Consider the following 18152-nt stretch of genomic DNA (forward strand, 5'->3'; position numbering starts at 1 on the left):
AGGCATCTTCCATTTGTGCTGGCCAAGACTGCTGTGAAACTAGATGCCATAATGTTAAATTCTGGTTTTTTATAACTTATTATTGTATGTTGTCTTATGTTGATCATCGTATCAACAGAGGTTATGGTTGCACCCATCTGAGTAATTGCTGAGATCTGGGAACACGGTCACACCACAGTCTGATGGACACATTTCACGTCAGATGATAAAACAAGCCATAAATTTAACTAGATTATCTAAACCACTTGGGCACAAAACCAAGTGAGCATGCCTGAAATGATGGTGATAATAAGTCAAACTATAAAGCTGGACTGTAAACTGTGGGGAAATTGATGGACCAATCAGTAACTGATTTCATTTGGCCAGTTGACAGCAGTGGAGACAAGCTGTGAACACAACATTGACATATCATCACCTTTTAAGCTAAAATTACTAAAATTAGCAGACAATTGCTATTTACACATAAAGCAGATAAGGAGCAACATTATCATTCATTTGGAGTCATGTTTCTGGCCACCTGGTAAACTTAAGGCCAATATCCAATATTCTACTTTTGGTCTCTACCAGTGCTTGAGGAAAATATCTGTCTTTTTAGGTCACTAACTACTCACTAACTGACAATCACTAACAATCAGCTGAAACTTAAAGCTCCATAAAGCCAAGGAGAGCGGCAGATCCAGGTGATAATTCTGGAAAAAACTGTTAAGTTCATCACTATGAGTAACCCTTTTCACACTGATGCTATTAGAATAAATACTGATTATAGCCATTTTAAATGTGATTTCCAAAATTTAATTAGAGGTTAGGTTTGTATGAATATTAGTGGAGTATGTAGTGTCATATTTTGGAGGGAGGGTGGCTTGCAATGAATCTTTTTTTATTTTAACTCTTTTTAACTTAATTTAAATCAAGGTGAGAGAATGAGGAAACATGGCAGGTTGATTAACTAGCTTTACCACATGTTCTCATTGCTGTGGTAAGTTTTTTTCAGGGATGTTATGTGCATTATCACTGATTATCTTTTTGACTGCCTGTTAAGAAACTTGCAAGGCTACCAAAAACTTGCCTACTGACACCTTGGGCTGTCTCTTGTCTCAAGTTTCCAGTAAATTCTGCTTGAGTTTTTCATTGTCTGGCTTCTTTTTAGCAAACTTGACTTGAGAATGATCAAAACTAAAAACTACAAAAATAAGACCCAAGTTGTAATAAAGCACAATTATCCTTTCAAGGACTGATATCAAAGCCCAATTTTTGGCCTTAATTGTGTCACTGATGCAACAAAGGACCTGGGTATATAACTCGATAAAGGCATCTTGCTTTATTTTAGGTGCGGTCTTAGCCATAACTGTGGGGACTGCGAGGGTTAATGGGGGAGGAGTCTTCCCTCCCGCTCTGTCCAATCAGTTGGTAGAGACGGTGGCTGAGGTTCTGCACCTGACAGGTGCCCAGGACACATCCCACCCTCATCAGGTGGCTGTGGCCCCTCCCACTGATGGCATGGCGACGACCCCGTGACCCACGCCGCCAGAGCGGCGCTTCCTGGAGCACATTGTCGCTTTGGTTGAGCAATTGGTCAGGCAGCCTTGGCAGGGGCTCTTTGTGCAGCAGGGTCCTCCAGATAACATGTTGGTCTCCCTGGGTGATGTGGTTGTCGATGGCAACAGAGAAATCAGATGCAGTAGGCATGATGGTGGTGAGAGAAGATTTCAGGTATTTAGATGTTCTGGGTAAAGTCAGCCTGTGACACAGAGAGGGAGAGAGAAAATGTTTAGATAACACACACACACACACACACACACACAGCCTGTTCACATATGATGCTGGGCAATCATGCACATGTTGCCTGCTTGGGTTTCTGAGTGAAACTGGATCAGTACGACAAGATGAAATGCCTTATGGGAAATCAGGCTTGTACTGCAGGAATGTCCACTGTGCTCAGTCTGTGGTCTCTTCTTTTTTTTCAAAGACCAAAAAGAGAAAGAGTGGATTGAAAGAGAAAGTGAGAAGGAAAGATAGAAGGAGAGATAGACAGAGGGTGGTGAGCAGGTGGGACTCTGCTTCTGTATCTAATTTATCCAGCCGCACTGTCTCAGTATCTGATAGTCGGTGTGTGTCTGTCCCTCATTATGGTGTGTGAGCTTGCACTTCACTTACAATCTTACTCTCTATGTCTGATCTGATCATTGCCTATTTGGGGATAAGCATATCTACAAAAAGCTAATGGTACCTAATACAGTATATTTAGAACACTTCAATTTGTCATGCCCTTTCTTAGCTAAATGAATGAAATGCATCACCCTTGTTAATCTGCTGGTAGCAGAGAGTGCAGGGACAGAGGAATTGTATTACTCTGAAATATCAATCGCCTAACTATGCTGTGTATTGATAAATTCATGCTAGATTAACCTGTCCTTCTTCCTGTCATTGTTGAACCAAACTCCAATTCTCCATCACCTGTAGTCACCATTGCAGGCATAGAAAGTTGATAGGGCAGACATTCATATGAGATGTCACAGCCACAAAGGCCAGTAATCAGCTCAAGGTTATCTAGAGTCGCTGTGAGAGGCACCCTGCATAGGCTTCACATTTCATAAATGCATGCATCCCTTGAAGTCAGTGATCACTGACATGCATTAGCTCTTGAAATACATTAGAACTTCTGTGTTAAACACAGGGGTAAAACAGCAAACAAGCAGATCCTCTAACATGTTAATGTGTTTTCTTTGACCACTGAGTGCTGCTTACTCATCACTCACTCATTCACTCAGTTAAAGAGTGACAATTTATCTCTTGTACATGTCCCTTAGTCAATAATTGAAATATTTGACAGTTTAAATGGTCTAAAATGCCCATCAGTGACGCCTCAAGGTTGTTCTACTTCCTGCACTGGTCCGGACCAAAGTGGTTTAAACAAACTGAGACAACAACCGACTGACACAGCTATCAACTCCATCAGCAACACAACTAAAAAAAAAAACGACCACAGAGCACATTGCGGTTGGTGGTAAGAGGCTCCCTACACCAACACACCTCTTGAATGTGTTTTAAGTACTTTCTTTTTCTCACCTCCCTGCTGTCTCGCCTCTTGTTTTTTTCTCACAGAGTCACAATACCTTTTTTTTTTCTTTTTCATTCATCCTCAGTCTCAATCTCTGTCAGACGTTCAGGAGTTCAACCGATTGAGAGAGTCAGTCTGTTTGGCCTCATGAGCAGTCAGAAATTATGCAATGCTTAGTATAGATAATGTAAAGTAGCTGAGGATTTAAAAGTACTTGGTGCTCTTAACAGCTTACATTCAGTGTAGAACAAACTCACAACAATAACTTGGTTTACCAATCTGTTTACTCATGCCTTTTTTATACTGCTGACAGAACTAAGTAGTTGAATGTGTGTATATTTGCGTGTGCGCACACACCTCCCCATACCCCTGTATTGGCACTTCATCAGGTGAAAAACAAAGAATAAAGGGAGAGGGATGGATGGAGCAGGATAATATTTGTGTTTGTTTGGTGTGAGAAGTGGGCCAGAACACCATATGATCTTTATCCTGTAACTGATCCTGCCTGGTATTCTGATCACTCCTCTGGCTGGACACCTTGGGCTCTCACTGCCAACACATACACACACACATTCATTCACTCACCCACTCCCTAACCAACTCACTATTGTGTGTTACAGCAGTAACTGGACGCTTTTGAGACTGTCCAACTCTATTTCGCTTTGATTTTTTTTTTAAATGGATACTGAATTCTGGCACCATTGGACAAAAGTCACATGCACACATACACTAGCATAATGTTGGCAGGGCATTAGTGAACACACACGTGCAAGAGGCATGTGATTGCCTGGCAACGAAGATTTACCAACACAAAACATGCTCACTTGTATGTGCAAACACTTGCTTACGATGTATGCTCTACATGTGTATGCTGACACCTATAGTAGGCACACGCATCCACCGTCTTACTACTCTCTGCTACACACACATACATGGTTAAAAGGCCACCTGTGGTGAGGTTTAAAACACAGTAGTCTCTGGAGGGAAAGGCACTTGGTGCCAAGATGCCTCAGAGTACAAGGAAATATAGGCCACTGAACTGCTCACACAGCTAATACAGGTACGCTATATCTACACCAACATACGCAGATGAACTATTACAAGTGTATTCTGTGTGTCAAAGACATTTAAATAAAGTTTCGTCAAAAATATGTTTTTATATAATTTGCTGAAAAGAGAGAGAGAGAGAGAGAGAGAAGAAAACTAAACAACCTAAGATATAATGTAATACTAAATAATTCATAATGAGACTGTGGTTTGCACATACATTAACCTTTTTTAATCATTTGGCAATTTTGATGCTTTTATTAGTTTATGATATTAGAGAGATTTCAGGACAGCATCAGGTCTTAACCTCAAAACCACAGGGTGCCCCATAAATCGATTTTTAGCCACTTGGAAGAAACATGCTTTAAACACAAACCTGACCAGATATCACCTTTTAATTTGATATGGCAATGATGATTCTTTGTGAACAGTTGCATTTATACACTTAAGGAACATGCAGAGAAACATTAGCATTTGTTTGGAAAATGTAAGTCCAATATTCACTCTCCTTTTTGCTCTGTTTTGGTCTCTACCAACTTCTGTGAGAAACATTCAGATTTTTAGCTGCTAAATGCTCCACTATGCTCACCAATTCATTGCTAGCTTTGTCTGGAGCATGTGGTCCCAGGCAGGTGCAGTGGTGCAGTGGGTTTATCAAAACCTTTCTGCTGAAAATGCTGGAAATGACAATGAAATTACAAAGTGTTGTAAGGCCGTAACAATGAACTGAAAGACACTGAAATGTTCCATAAAGCAGAGAGTTAATGTAAAAGGATTATAGCAGCTTTTAAAGTTTATTCTTGACCTTGAAAACAGCAGCTGACCAAAATCTGTTATGGACTTTTCAATCGTATCACATAAACTTCTTCATCAGATGGAGTTGTGACAAAAGGTTTTCCTTAAAGTAGACCGAAGAATAGAAATTTGAATATCTATAAATAGTATATAATATTAGAAAGCTGAATCTGCTGAGGAAGGAAGGTGGTTTGATAAAAGCTCAAGAACAGCTATGAACTACTGAACTTTGTGGAGAGATTGTGTTGTCAGCTACACTGTCATTGCAATGACAACTTTAAGAATTCACTGTTTTTCTGTCGTTGCCAGGTATGATCTGATACTGAGAGACATGTCAGCTTTAAGGTAAGCCTTATTTGCCCTTATTTGGGTCTGTTATTACTCAACACCAGCTGGACAGAAAATGTCTCTTTTTTTAATGGCATTCACACACTGATGTTTACTTTGTTAAAGCAGTCACGTGCTGTATTTCTCCATGTGCATGCATCCCTCTAGTCAGGGAACCCTGCTGTTTTATGTTTTTATGCAGCTGAGGAGCATGAAAACAGTTTGTTCTTAAATTGTTTAATAGTAATCAGCACTGCATGATCACAGTATGAGTTGAGGTTAACACTCTTTTCTGTTCTGCATTCTCTCTCTCTCTCCCTCTCTCTCGTGTTTGTGTTTTGTGTGTGTTCTTGTTCTTATATCCCAGGCAGAGATTGCTTTTTAAGGGTTAAGACTTGCTTTTAGGGTTTAGGTTACAATTAGGTTATGGTTAGGGTAGGGGTTAAGGTTAGGATCAGTTGTGATGGTTGAGGTTAGGATAAGGAGCTAGGCAATGTGTTGTGTTAATGAGTGTCCTCACAAAGATAGAAGTGTGTGTGTGTGTTTGTACTGCATGGTAGTTCAGGTTGTGAACCTGTGGAGAGCCTGAGAGAAAAAGGAGCTTCTTCAACATTCCTCCCAAGTTAGAGCGCAGCATGGGGTCCTTCCCAGAGGAACTGAAAAAACACACAAACACACACACACACACACACACACACACACCTTCTTGTCGTAACTCCTCAAAACTACTTCGTGCAAAGAAACCTTTTTGTCCCTATCAGATCCCCACTGTTTCACCACTAGTTATTGTTACTGGGTCTATTCATTAGGTTCTCTCCCCTTTTTCTGTCTGTCCTCTCTAAATAACTACAGAATTCTTTAATTTTTCTTTCTGTCTTCTTTTATTTCTTTCCAGACATTTTATTAAGCGCCAGCAGCAGTGTAATGTTGAATCACACTGAGATCTTCTCTCCCTTTTCACTTCAGCCAGGGATTCTTTGATGTGCTGCAATGTTAAACTTTTATAGTCCTTTTTTAAAAATTTAAAATTAAATACCATTTGTGAGTAAAATTCAGCTCTTCGCTCTTTTCTTTTACTATAACTGTCCTTTAGCACCAATATACCAAGACAAATTCCTTGTATGTGCAAACTTACTTGGCAATAAAGTCTGATTCCGATTCTGATTCTGAAAAGAAAAGTTGAGAAAATAATAGAGTTACTGTATAACATGTGCAGCCATATATACATAGTGTAACTTAACCTAATACTCTCTTTAGCACTTGAACTTTGGGCTAACTGGATTCACAGTAATAAGGGATTAAAGTGTTATAAAAACTATGAATAATAGAGAAATCCGTATTAGGTAAGACCCTCACTTCCTCCCTACTCTCTCCCACACACATAAAACACAAAAATAATATAGTATAGTCTTGTTTGACCAGATCACAGACTCCTGGAAAATAGACTGCATGGGTTTGCATGTGACTGTAATTTTGAAAAGTGTGTTGCTGTATCTGCAGCACCGGGTCACAAGATGCACTCAGGTCTGAGTCCGACATCATCACAATCCACTGTGCAAACTGCTGTTTGTGGAGTGTGTGTGTGTGTGTGTTGTTGCTGTAGTCTACCTTACTCAGTCTTTGGCTTGTTTGCTGCATTGGGCCCTCGGTATGCGCATGTATCCTTGTCCCAAATCCCATTAAATCACCCTCACCTCTTTCTCACCTCCTGCCACTAAGAGGAATTACCTCATTGTGCTGTTGGACCGTTTTCTCACATTAATAACTGCCAGAAAGTGAGATTCAGACCTTTAATGTTTAACCTATGATTAATTGATTGATAATTTATAAAAATTATAGTTTCTAAACCTAGTAACAAACGCCCACCAGAGCCCAAGGTGACATCTTCAATGTTTTGTTCGACCTAAAGTACAAAACCTAAAGCTATTTTGTTTGCAGCAATCAGAAAAAAGAGCAGAGAATCGTCACATTTTAAGAAGCTGGAACCATAAAATGTTGAATATTTTAAAGCTATTATCAAAGTTATTTGTGATTCATCTCGTGTCCACTGACTAATTTTTTTAACAACTAATTATTTCAGCACTAAGAATATATCGTCGCAAAATATGTCGTGAATTCAAGGCTATAAGTGGAGTTTTTCCTCCTTTTATTTTAGAAGGGACACCATGAATCACACTTTGCCAAAGCAAGCCACATACTAAATGTTAATTTCTAAAAATCAATTTTTCCACCTTCCACTTGGAGCTGCATACACACTTCGGTTTGTAAATGCTCAGTTAGACAGTGGTACCTGTGTCTGTGAGCGAGGCCCTGCAGAGTGAAAGCCCGGCACTGGGTCTCCAGAGGCAAGAGGCCGAGCAGCAGGCAGAGCCACGCCGGCAGGAGCGCACACATGGCGGTGCGGTGGAAAACGCACTGTCCGGCAAAGAGGCAGATCTCAGGAGATGAAAATATGTTTTTAAAGAGTGGAACTATAACGTTGTGAAAAATGCGTAAAAATCCAGTGACGGTATTTTAAAAGTTGTCGTCAAGCTTGACGTTCTTACTAACAAGTAAACTGTTAGAAAGAACTTAAATTGATGAATGACAGTGACAGCATCCTCAGTCTCGCGTGTTGCATCTTCTGCACACAGATATTCTCACTTCTATCAACGAAATCCGCGGGAAAAAAGACGCAGAAAAAACTGCAGAAATTCGTTGGGGCTCACATTCGGTAGCAACTGGAGCTTTCTCATTTATAAAGCCTGATTGAGGGAGGAGGGAGGACGAGGAGGAGGGAGGGAGCGAGGCTTATTGTCTGTCCTACTCAACCACCTAACCTCTAATGAACTCCACAACCTAATTAAACCTCAAGAACTCCAGTCTTCCCTTACAAGCCTGGCGATATGGGTAAAGTACATTTGTCAAATGTATAGTTTTTTGGGGGGTGTTTTTTCATATATGAGGTCATGGTGACGTTTTGGTGTCCTTTATTATTGCATTTAGTTCCTTTTTACTGTAGAACATCATTTACACAGTGAGGTTACATTAAGAGACATAAATGGACAGGACTATAATAACAATGCCAGTCCTAGAGTAGCAATAGTGCAATTGGGGTATATAGGTTCAAAATAAACACCTGCAGGCATTAGTAAGACCTTGAAGTATGAGAGTAATTGAGGAGTCATAAATACAATTATCTATCAATAATTAGCTTACAGTAAAACTTTACTGATAAGAGATGAAAGTAGGCCCTTGACCATTAAGCTCCTGGTTCTGGTATTAAAGTTTATTATCCAACACAATATGTTGCATCTGAGTTATATGTACAGTAAAGGTTTTGTCATACTAGATTTATGTCCAGTGCCCTTTTAAAAAAGTTCTGTCTCTGGAGCAGAATATGTTCTTGTGACATTTGTAAAGTTCACTGCAAAAACTGACATTTATCTTTGCAACAGAGCGCGAGATTCAATCTCAATAAAAACAAAAAACAAGGGATCGCTACTGGGCCCTCTGGAGACTCATGTGGAGTCATACACAAATGATTTTTCTTGTACAGTGCAGTATTTACAGCATTTATCCAGCTTTCTCCATTTAATTAGGCATTAGGATTAAGATCGCCGGTACAGTAGCAGTAATTGATGTGGTGGTGTGTATCTGCTGCTGCTGCTTAAATTTTTTGAGATGTGGATTACAGGGATGTTATCATATCCCTGTACTGTATCCTGTATCCTGTATCCTATTGAGTCCCAGTGTGGGGGTCAGATCCCCCAAGGAGTTACTAGATTAATCTGAGGAGTTATGATATGATTAACGAGTAAGGGAATTAGAAAAAGACATGTCACTTTTCTGCGATCTTTCTCTTATCCCCACTTTTTTGCTGTATCAGTTGGGCTCTGACAGAAATATATAGCCTATAACAAAGGGTTGTGAGTTGAATTTGCTTTGTTAATGAGGGTCACAGGTCAGATTGAAACCGAAGCTGTAACCAGACCTTTTTGATATGGAGCAAGATTTTAAACCAGATATCAAAACGTATGTGCATGTGTGTGTTTTCAGGCAAATTAATCTGGTTGTGTAACCCAGGACCAGGTCAGCCAGCCAGACTATTTTCATGGTGTTCCCTGATTTATTAGTTCACACAAGAGGGATTGGATTGACTGTAAAATAAAAGGTATAGTGCTGTAGTCTGATTCAACATTGGTCGCAGTGATCCTGTTCTCCTCATTTTCCTTGTATAACAACTTTTCTTTTTTTGTGAAGGAGGACACAGATGAGAAGCTCAGAGTCTGAACCTGATTAAAGAACACTCTGTATGTGGAGGTGGCTTCAGGTCTTAATTAAAGAACTGAGTGTGTGTGTGTGTGTGTGTGTGTGACTCAGCGGTTTGCAGTATTACCCCCCAAGCTCAGTTTCCAACACCGTGAGCCTCTACCCAATCCAACATGTGCATTAACACATCTCCTATCTATCCTAAGAAGTAACCTGTGTGTGTGTGCGTGCGTGCGTGTGTGTGCGTGCGCGCGCCCACACTATCCAGACTTATCCCCTCTCCCTCTGATCTCCTTGCAGGCAAAGATGCTTTGGCTCTCTCTGGAGAGGACGGAGTGTCAGTTTCAGTATTAACTTTGTGTCTGCTGGACACACTGCGCTGAAATCAGAGAGGAAAGCAGACATCTGGCTACATTCACAATCTGTAAGTATAATCTTAACAACATCCAGGTTGTCAACACACATTTCACCTGCTTTAGACAACCCCACTTTACATCTTGTTCTTTCATTCCATTGTTCTGATTTTGAACTGATTTTGCACTCAAACATCCTGGAAAGTCCAGGAATAAAAAGCACAGCTTGTTCCAAAATGTCAAAATTTGAGTCTAGGTTTTTGGATGTGAAAGTGGAGTTGCACAAGTGATAGCAAGATATTTCTTCACTGTCAGGGGCAGTGAGTGCAGCAGAGGGGTTGAGTGAGGTGACAGTAAGGTGCAGAGACTAAGAAGATAATTTCATTTGAAGATCCTTTGCAGGGCATTTTCAGTCAAAGTACGGAAATGTTTTGCCATATAAACTGCTTTTTGTATTTTCAAGAGATTATTTCCACTTTCTGTGAACACTGCTAGTTCCTACAAGCTTGAAACCTTGTGAATATCTAGTGTTGTTGGTGATATGTTAGTCTCCCATTTTATTCCTATTTAAATTACTTATTTTCACCTCTTTTAGGTTGTGTGCAATGCAACAAAGGTCATTACTGGGGGAAAAAAATCTCCATGAACCAGTATTTATAAACCAATGTTCTATGGTGACCATGAAGGTCAAAATACAATGACATTTCGATAAACCAAACAATCAAAACTCAACAACATTTGAAAACACTGAACATTTCACAAAATTCAGGTCTAGACCGTACTCTTTATCTTATAAGATTTACTGAGAAAAACCCAACAGATCCCACCATGAGCAAGCACTAGGCGACTGTGGCAAGGAAAAACTTCCTTTTAAGAGGCAGAAACCTCGAGCAGAACTGGACTCAAGGTGGGCGGCCATCTGCCTCGACCGGTTGGGTTTAGACAGAAAGAGAGGGGGGTGGGGGAATAGGGTAGGAGAAAGACAACATTGCAGATACACAGACTAGGTCAAAATGTAAATAGTAGTAGTAATAATAATAATAATAATAATAATAGTAATAATTATTATTACAGCTAAAGGAATTACTTGGGAACTATCACAGACTGTCAGTATACCTATGGTTTGTGTCATTTATAGTTGCCCAAATCAAAAAGGAAAGGAAAATCAAAGGAAAAGAGCAGGAGGTTTGACTGGAAACACTGTCAGAAATGGCTTCCAAACTTCAGCTGTGGTTGGAGGAGTGGAGTGGGATAACGCTTGTGTGTTCAGTGCCAACTACATTAAAGGTAACATAACCAATGTGGTTATGTTTATGTAGCTAACTGCTTCCTTTAACTGCTACTTTGTAAGGTTAAGGTTATTGTTTTTTCTTTATTGTGTTGGAGTTTATATTCCTGTAACCAGACAGCTGGACGGCAGCTTTTAATGCAGAGTGACCACACAGGAGCTATTGGTTAGATGATGTCTGGAGATGAATAGCATGAACTACAAACAGTTCTAGGCAAACATATATGAAGGGGCAGTCAGAAAAGTGAAGGGAGCATCATGGTTTCACATTATGCTACAGCAGCAGGGCATTTTTGCCTATGACAGTGTTTTCTCCATGGAATTGGGTTATTAGTTATTTATCCAACCCCCAACCTGGAGAAGTGGACTGCACTTTGTCAGGCCTCTACCCTACAACCTCTGTAGCTTGGAAGTCCCACCTGAAGACTAAACTGCTGCCGGAATAGCTCCTAGGGTAAGTGAGGCAAGCAAACCCCCTGACCACGATAAGGTGGCAATCCCTCACGGGGAAAATTTGAAAAACGAAGATGATTTTCACATTAAGATTTAGGGCACTGATGACGCATCTGGCATATGGATGTACGCCAGGTCTTATAATACATCTGAGGCTTTTGTCTGTCTTTATGGTGGGTGTATTTTTTTATATATATTTTTTCGGGGGGGATTTTCAACTTTATTTTAGGTAGGACAGTGGAGATGAAACAGGAAACAGAGAGAGCAGGGGAATTACACACAATAAAGGTCCGGCCAAACCAGGAGTCGATCTGTGGACCAGCTGCTTCGGGCACTTAAGCCCATCTGGTACGCCTTTGAGGTGAAAAAGTTGGAGCTGAAATTTTGACATTTTTTGACTCCAAACCATGACCCGCCGCCTGTCGCAGTCACCAAAAACGGCGGTGTCAACTTTTTCAAAGAATTCACCAAAAACCTGTCCAAATCCACTCCAAATGGCATAAAACATGCCCCTGAGTGACTTTGAGGTGAAAAAGTTGGAGCTGAAATTTTGACATTTTTTGACTCCAAACCATGACCCGCCGCCTGTCGCAGTCACCAAAAACGGCGGTGTCAACTTTTTCAAAGAATTCACCAAAAACCTGTCCAAATCCACTCCAAACCACTCCAAATGGCATAAAACATGCCCCTGAGTGACTTTGAGGTGAAAAAGTTGGAGCTGAAATTTTGACATTTTTTGACTCCAAACCATGACCCGCCGCCTGTCGCAGTCACCAAAACGGCGGTGTCAACTTTTTCAAAGAATTCACCAAAAACCTGTCCAAATCCACTCCAAATGGCATAAAACATGCCCCTGAGTGACTTTGAGGTGAAAAAGTTGGAGCTGAAATTTTGACATTTTTTGACTCCAAACCATGACCCGCCGCCTGTCGCAGTCACCAAAAACGGCGGTGTCAACTTTTTCAAAGAATTCACCAAAAACCTGTCCAAATCCACTCCAAATGGCATAAAACATGCCCCTGAGTGACTTTGAGGTGAAAAAGTTGGAGCTGAAATTTTGACATTTTTTGACTCCAAACCATGACCCGCCGCCTGTCGCAGTCACCAAAAACGGCGGTGTCAACTTTTTCAAAGAATTCACCAAAAACCTGTCCAAATCCACTCCAAATGGCATAAAACATGCCCCTGAGTGACTTTGAGGTGAAAAAGTTGGAGCTGAAATTTTGACATTTTTTGACTCCAAACCATGACCCGCCGCCTGTCGCAGTCACCAAAAACGGCGGTGTCAACTTTTTCAAAGAATTCACCAAAAACCTGTCCAAATCCACTCCAAATGGCATAAAACATGCCCCTGAGTGACTTTGAGGTGAAAAAGTTGGAGCTGAAATTTTGACATTTTTTGACTCCAAACCATGACCCGCCGCCTGTCGCAGTCACCAAAAACGGCGGTGTCAACTTTTTCAAAGAATTCACCAAAAACCTGTCCAAATCCACTCCAAATGGCATAAAACATGCCCCTGAGTGACTTTGAGGTGAAAAAGTTGGAGCTGAAATTTTGACATTTTTTGACTCCAAACCATGACCCGCCGCCTGTCGCAGTCACCAAAAACGGCGGTGTCAACTTTTTCAAAGAATTCACCAAAAACCTGTCCAAATCCACTCCAAATGGCATAAAACATGCCCCTGAGTGACTTTGAGGTGAAAAAGTTGGAGCTGAAATTTTGACATTTTTTGACTCCAAACCATGACCCGCCGCCTGTCGCAGTCACCAAAAACGGCGGTGTCAACTTTTTCAAAGAATTCACCAAAAACCTGTCCAAATCCACTCCACAAATGGCATAAAACATGCCCCTGAGTGACTTTGAGGTGAAAAAGTTGGAGCTGAAATTTTGACATTTTTTGACTCCAAACCATGACCCGCCGCCTGTCGCAGTCACCAAAAACGGCGTGTCAACTTTTTCAAAGAATTCACCAAAACCTGTCCAAATCCACTCCAAACCACTCCAAATGGCATAAAACATGCCCCTGAGTGACTTTGAGGTGAAAAAGTTGGAGCTGAAATTTTGACATTTTTTGACTCCAAACCATGACCCGCCGCCTGTCGCAGTCACCAAAAACGGCGGTGTCAACTTTTTCAAAGAATTCACCAAAAACCTGTCCAAATCCACTCCAAATGGCATAAAACATGCCCCTGAGTGACTTTGAGGTGAAAAAGTTGGAGCTGAAATTTTGACATTTTTTGACTCCAAACCATGACCCGCCGCCTGTCGCAGTCACCAAAAACGGCGGTGTCAACTTTTTCAAAGAATTCACCAAAAACCTGTCCAAATCCACTCCAACCACTCCAAATGGCATAAAACATGCCCCTGAGTGACTTTGAGGTGAAAAAGTTGGAGCTGAAATTTTGACATTTTTTGACTCCAAACCATGACCCGCCGCCTGTCGCAGTCACCAAAAACGGCGGTGTCAACTTTTTCAAAGAATTCACCAAAAACCTGTCCAAATCCACTCCAAATGGCATAAAACATGCCCCTGAGTGACTTTGAGGTGAAAAAGTTGGAGCTGAAATTTTGACATTTTTTGACTCCAAACCATGACCCGCCGCCTGTCGCAGTCACCAAAAACGGCAGTGTCAACTTTTTCAAAGAATTCACCAAAAACCTGTCCAAATCCACTCCAAATGGCATAAAACATGCCCCTGAGTGACTTTGAGGTGAAAAAGTTGGAGCTGAAATTTTGACATTTTTTGACTCCAAACCATGACCCGCCGCCTGTCGCAGTCACCAAAAACGGCGGTGTCAACTTTTTCAAAGAATTCACCAAAAACCTGTCCAAATCCACTCCAAATGGCATAAAACATGCCCCTGAGTGACTTTGAGGTGAAAAAGTTGGAGCTGAAATTTTGACATTTTTTTGACTCCAAACCATGACCCGCCGCCTGTCGCAGTCACCAAAAACGGCGGTGTCAACTTTTTCAAAGAATTCACCAAAAACCTGTCCAAATCCACTCCAAATGGCATAAAACACGCCCCTGAGTGACTTTGAGGTGAAAAAGTTGGAGCTGAAATTTTGACATTTTTTGACTCCAAACCATGACCCGCCGCCTGTCGCAGTCACCAAAAACGGCGGTGTCAACTTTTTCAAAGAATTCACCAAAAACCTGTCCAAATCCACTCCAACCACTCCAAATGGCATAAAACATGCCCCTGAGTGACTTTGAGGTGAAAAAGTTGGAGCTGAAATTTTGACATTTTTTGACTCCAAACCATGACCCGCGCTGTCGCAGTCACCAAAAACGGCGGTGTCAACTTTTTCAAAGAATTCACCAAAAACCTGTCCAAATCCACTCCAAATGGCATAAAACATGCCCCTGAGTGACTTTGAGGTGAAAAAGTTGGAGCTGAAATTTTGACATTTTTTGACTCCAAACCATGACCCGCCGCCTGTCGCAGTCACCCAAAAACGGCGGTGTCAACTTTTTCAAAGAATTCACCAAAAACCTGTCCAAATCCACTCCAAATGGCATAAAACATGCCCCTGAGTGACTTTGAGGTGAAAAAGTTGGAGCTGAAATTTTGACATTTTTTTGACTCCAAACCATGACCCGCCGCCTGTCGCAGTCACCAAAAACGGCGGTGTCAACTTTTTCAAAGAATTCACCAAAAACCTGTCCAAATCCACTCCAAATGGCATAAAACATGCCCCTGAGTGACTTTGAGGTGAAAAAGTTGGAGCTGAAATTTTGACATTTTTTGACTCCAAACCATGACCCGCCGCCTGTCGCAGTCACCAAAAACGGCGGTGTCAACTTTTTCAAAGAATTCACCAAAAACCTGTCCAAATCCACTCCAAATGGCATAAAAACATGCCCCTGAGTGACTTTGAGGTGAAAAAGTTGGAGCTGAAATTTTGGACATTTTTTGACTCCAAACCATGACCCGCCGCCTGTCGCAGTCACCAAAAACGGCGGTGTCAACTTTTTCAAAGAATTCACCAAAAACCTGTCCAAATCCACTCCAAACCACTCCAAATGGCATAAAACATGCCCCTGAGTGACTTTGAGGTGAAAAAGTTGGAGCTGAAATTTTGACATTTTTTGACTCCAAACCATGACCCGCCGCCTGTCGCAGTCACCAAAAACGGCGGTGTCCAACTTTTTTCAAAGAATTCACCAAAAACCTGTCCAAATCCACTCCAAATGGCATAAAACATGCCGCTGAGTGACTTTGAGGTGAAAAAGTTGGAGCTGAAATTTTGACATTTTTTGACTCCAAACCATGACCCGCCGCCTGTCGCAGTCACCAAAAACGGCGGTGTCAACTTTTTCAAAGAATTCACCAAAAACCTGTCCAAATCCACTCCAAATGGCATAAAACATGCCCCTGAGTGACTTTGAGGTGAAAAAGTTGGAGCTGAAATTTTGACATTTTTTGACTCCAAACCATGACCCGCCGCCTGTCGCAGTCACCAAAAACGGCGGTGTCAACTTTTTCAAAGAATTCACCAAAAACCTGTCCAAATCCACTCCAAATGGCATAAAACATGCCCCTGAGTGACTTTGAGGTGAAAAAGTTGGAGCTGAAATTTTGACATTTTTTGACTCCAAACCATGACCCGCCGCCTGTCGCAGTCACCAAAAACGGCGGTGTCAACTTTTTCAAAGAATTCACCAAAAACCTGTCCAAATCCACTCCAAATGGCATAAAACATGCCCCTGAGTGACTTTGAGGTGAAAAAGTTGGAGCTGAAATTTTGACATTTTTTGACTCCAAACCATGACCCGCCGCCTGTCGCAGTCACCAAAAACGGCGGTGTCAACTTTTTCAAAGAATTCACCAAAAACCTGTCCAAATCCACTCCAAATGGCATAAACATGCCCCTGAGTGACTTTGAGGTGAAAAAGTTGGAGCTGAAATTTTGACATTTTTTGACTCCAAACCATGACCGCCGCCTGTCGCAGTCACCAAAAACGGCGGTGTCAACTTTTTCAAAGAATTCACCAAAAACCTGTCCAAATCCACTCCAAATGGCATAAAACATGCCCCTGAGTGACTTTGAGGTGAAAAAGTTGGAGCTGAAATTTTGACATTTTTTGACTCCAAACCATGACCCGCCGCCTGTCGCAGTCACCAAAAACGGCGGTGTCAACTTTTTCAAAGAATTCACCAAAAACCTGTCCAAATCCACTCCAAATGGCATAAAACATGCCCCTGAGTGACTTTGAGGTGAAAAAGTTGGAGCTGAAATTTTGACATTTTTTGACTCCAAACCATGACCCGCCGCCTGTCGCAGTCACCAAAAACGGCGGTGTCAACTTTTTCAAAGAATTCACCAAAAACCTGTCCAAATCCACTCCAAATGGCATAAAACATGCCCCTGAGTGACTTTGAGGTGAAAAAGTTGGAGCTGAAATTTTGACATTTTTTGACTCCAAACCATGACCCGCCGCCTGTCGCAGTCACCAAAAACGGCGGTGTCAACTTTTTCAAAGAATTCACCAAAAACCTGTCCAAATCCACTCCAAATCCAAATGGCATAAAACATGCCCCTGAGTGACTTTGAGGTGAAAAAGTTGGAGCTGAAATTTTGACATTTTTTGACTCCAAACCATGACCCGCCGCCTGTCGCAGTCACCAAAAACGGCGGTGTCAACTTTTTCAAAGAATTCACCAAAAACCTGTCCAAATCCACTCCAAATGGCATAAAACATGCCCTGAGTGACTTTGAGGTGAAAAAGTTGGAGCTGAAATTTTGACATTTTTTGACTCCAAACCATGACCCGCCGCCTGTCGCAGTCACCAAAAACGGCGGTGTCAACTTTTTCAAAGAATTCACCAAAAACCTGTCCAAATCCACTCCAAATGGCATAAAACATGCCCCTGAGTGACTTTGAGGTGAAAAAGTTGGAGCTGAAATTTTGACATTTTTTGACTCCAAACCATGACCCGCCGCCTGTCGCAGTCACCAAAAACGGCGGTGTCAACTTTTCAAAGAATTCACCAAAAACCTGTCCAAATCCACTCCAAATGGCATAAAACATGCCCCTGAGTGACTTTGAGGTGAAAAAGTTGGAGCTGAAATTTTGACATTTTTTGACTCCAAACCATGACCCGCCGCCTGTCGCAGTCACCAAAAACGGCGGTGTCAACTTTTTCAAAGAATTCACCAAAAACCTGTCCAAATCCACTCCAAATGGCATAAAACATGCCCCTGAGTGACTTTGAGGTGAAAAAGTTGGAGCTGAAATTTTGACATTTTTTGACTCCAAACCATGACCCGCCGCCTGTCGCAGTCACCAAAACGGCGGTGTCAACTTTTTCAAAGAATTCACCAAAAACCTGTCCAAATCCACTCCAAATGGCATAAAACATGCCCCTGAGTGACTTTGAGGTGAAAAAGTTGGAGCTGAAATTTTGACATTTTTTGACTCCAAACCATGACCCGCCGCCTGTCGCAGTCACCAAAAACGGCGGTGTCAACTTTTTCAAAGAATTCACCAAAAACCTGTCCAAATCCACTCCAAATGGCATAAAACATGCCCCTGAGTGACTTTGAGGTGAAAAAGTTGGAGCTGAAATTT

This window comes from Lates calcarifer, linkage group LG10 (genome assembly GCF_001640805.2).
Source record: "Lates calcarifer isolate ASB-BC8 linkage group LG10, TLL_Latcal_v3, whole genome shotgun sequence".
Taxonomy (NCBI): domain Eukaryota; kingdom Metazoa; phylum Chordata; class Actinopteri; family Centropomidae; genus Lates; species Lates calcarifer.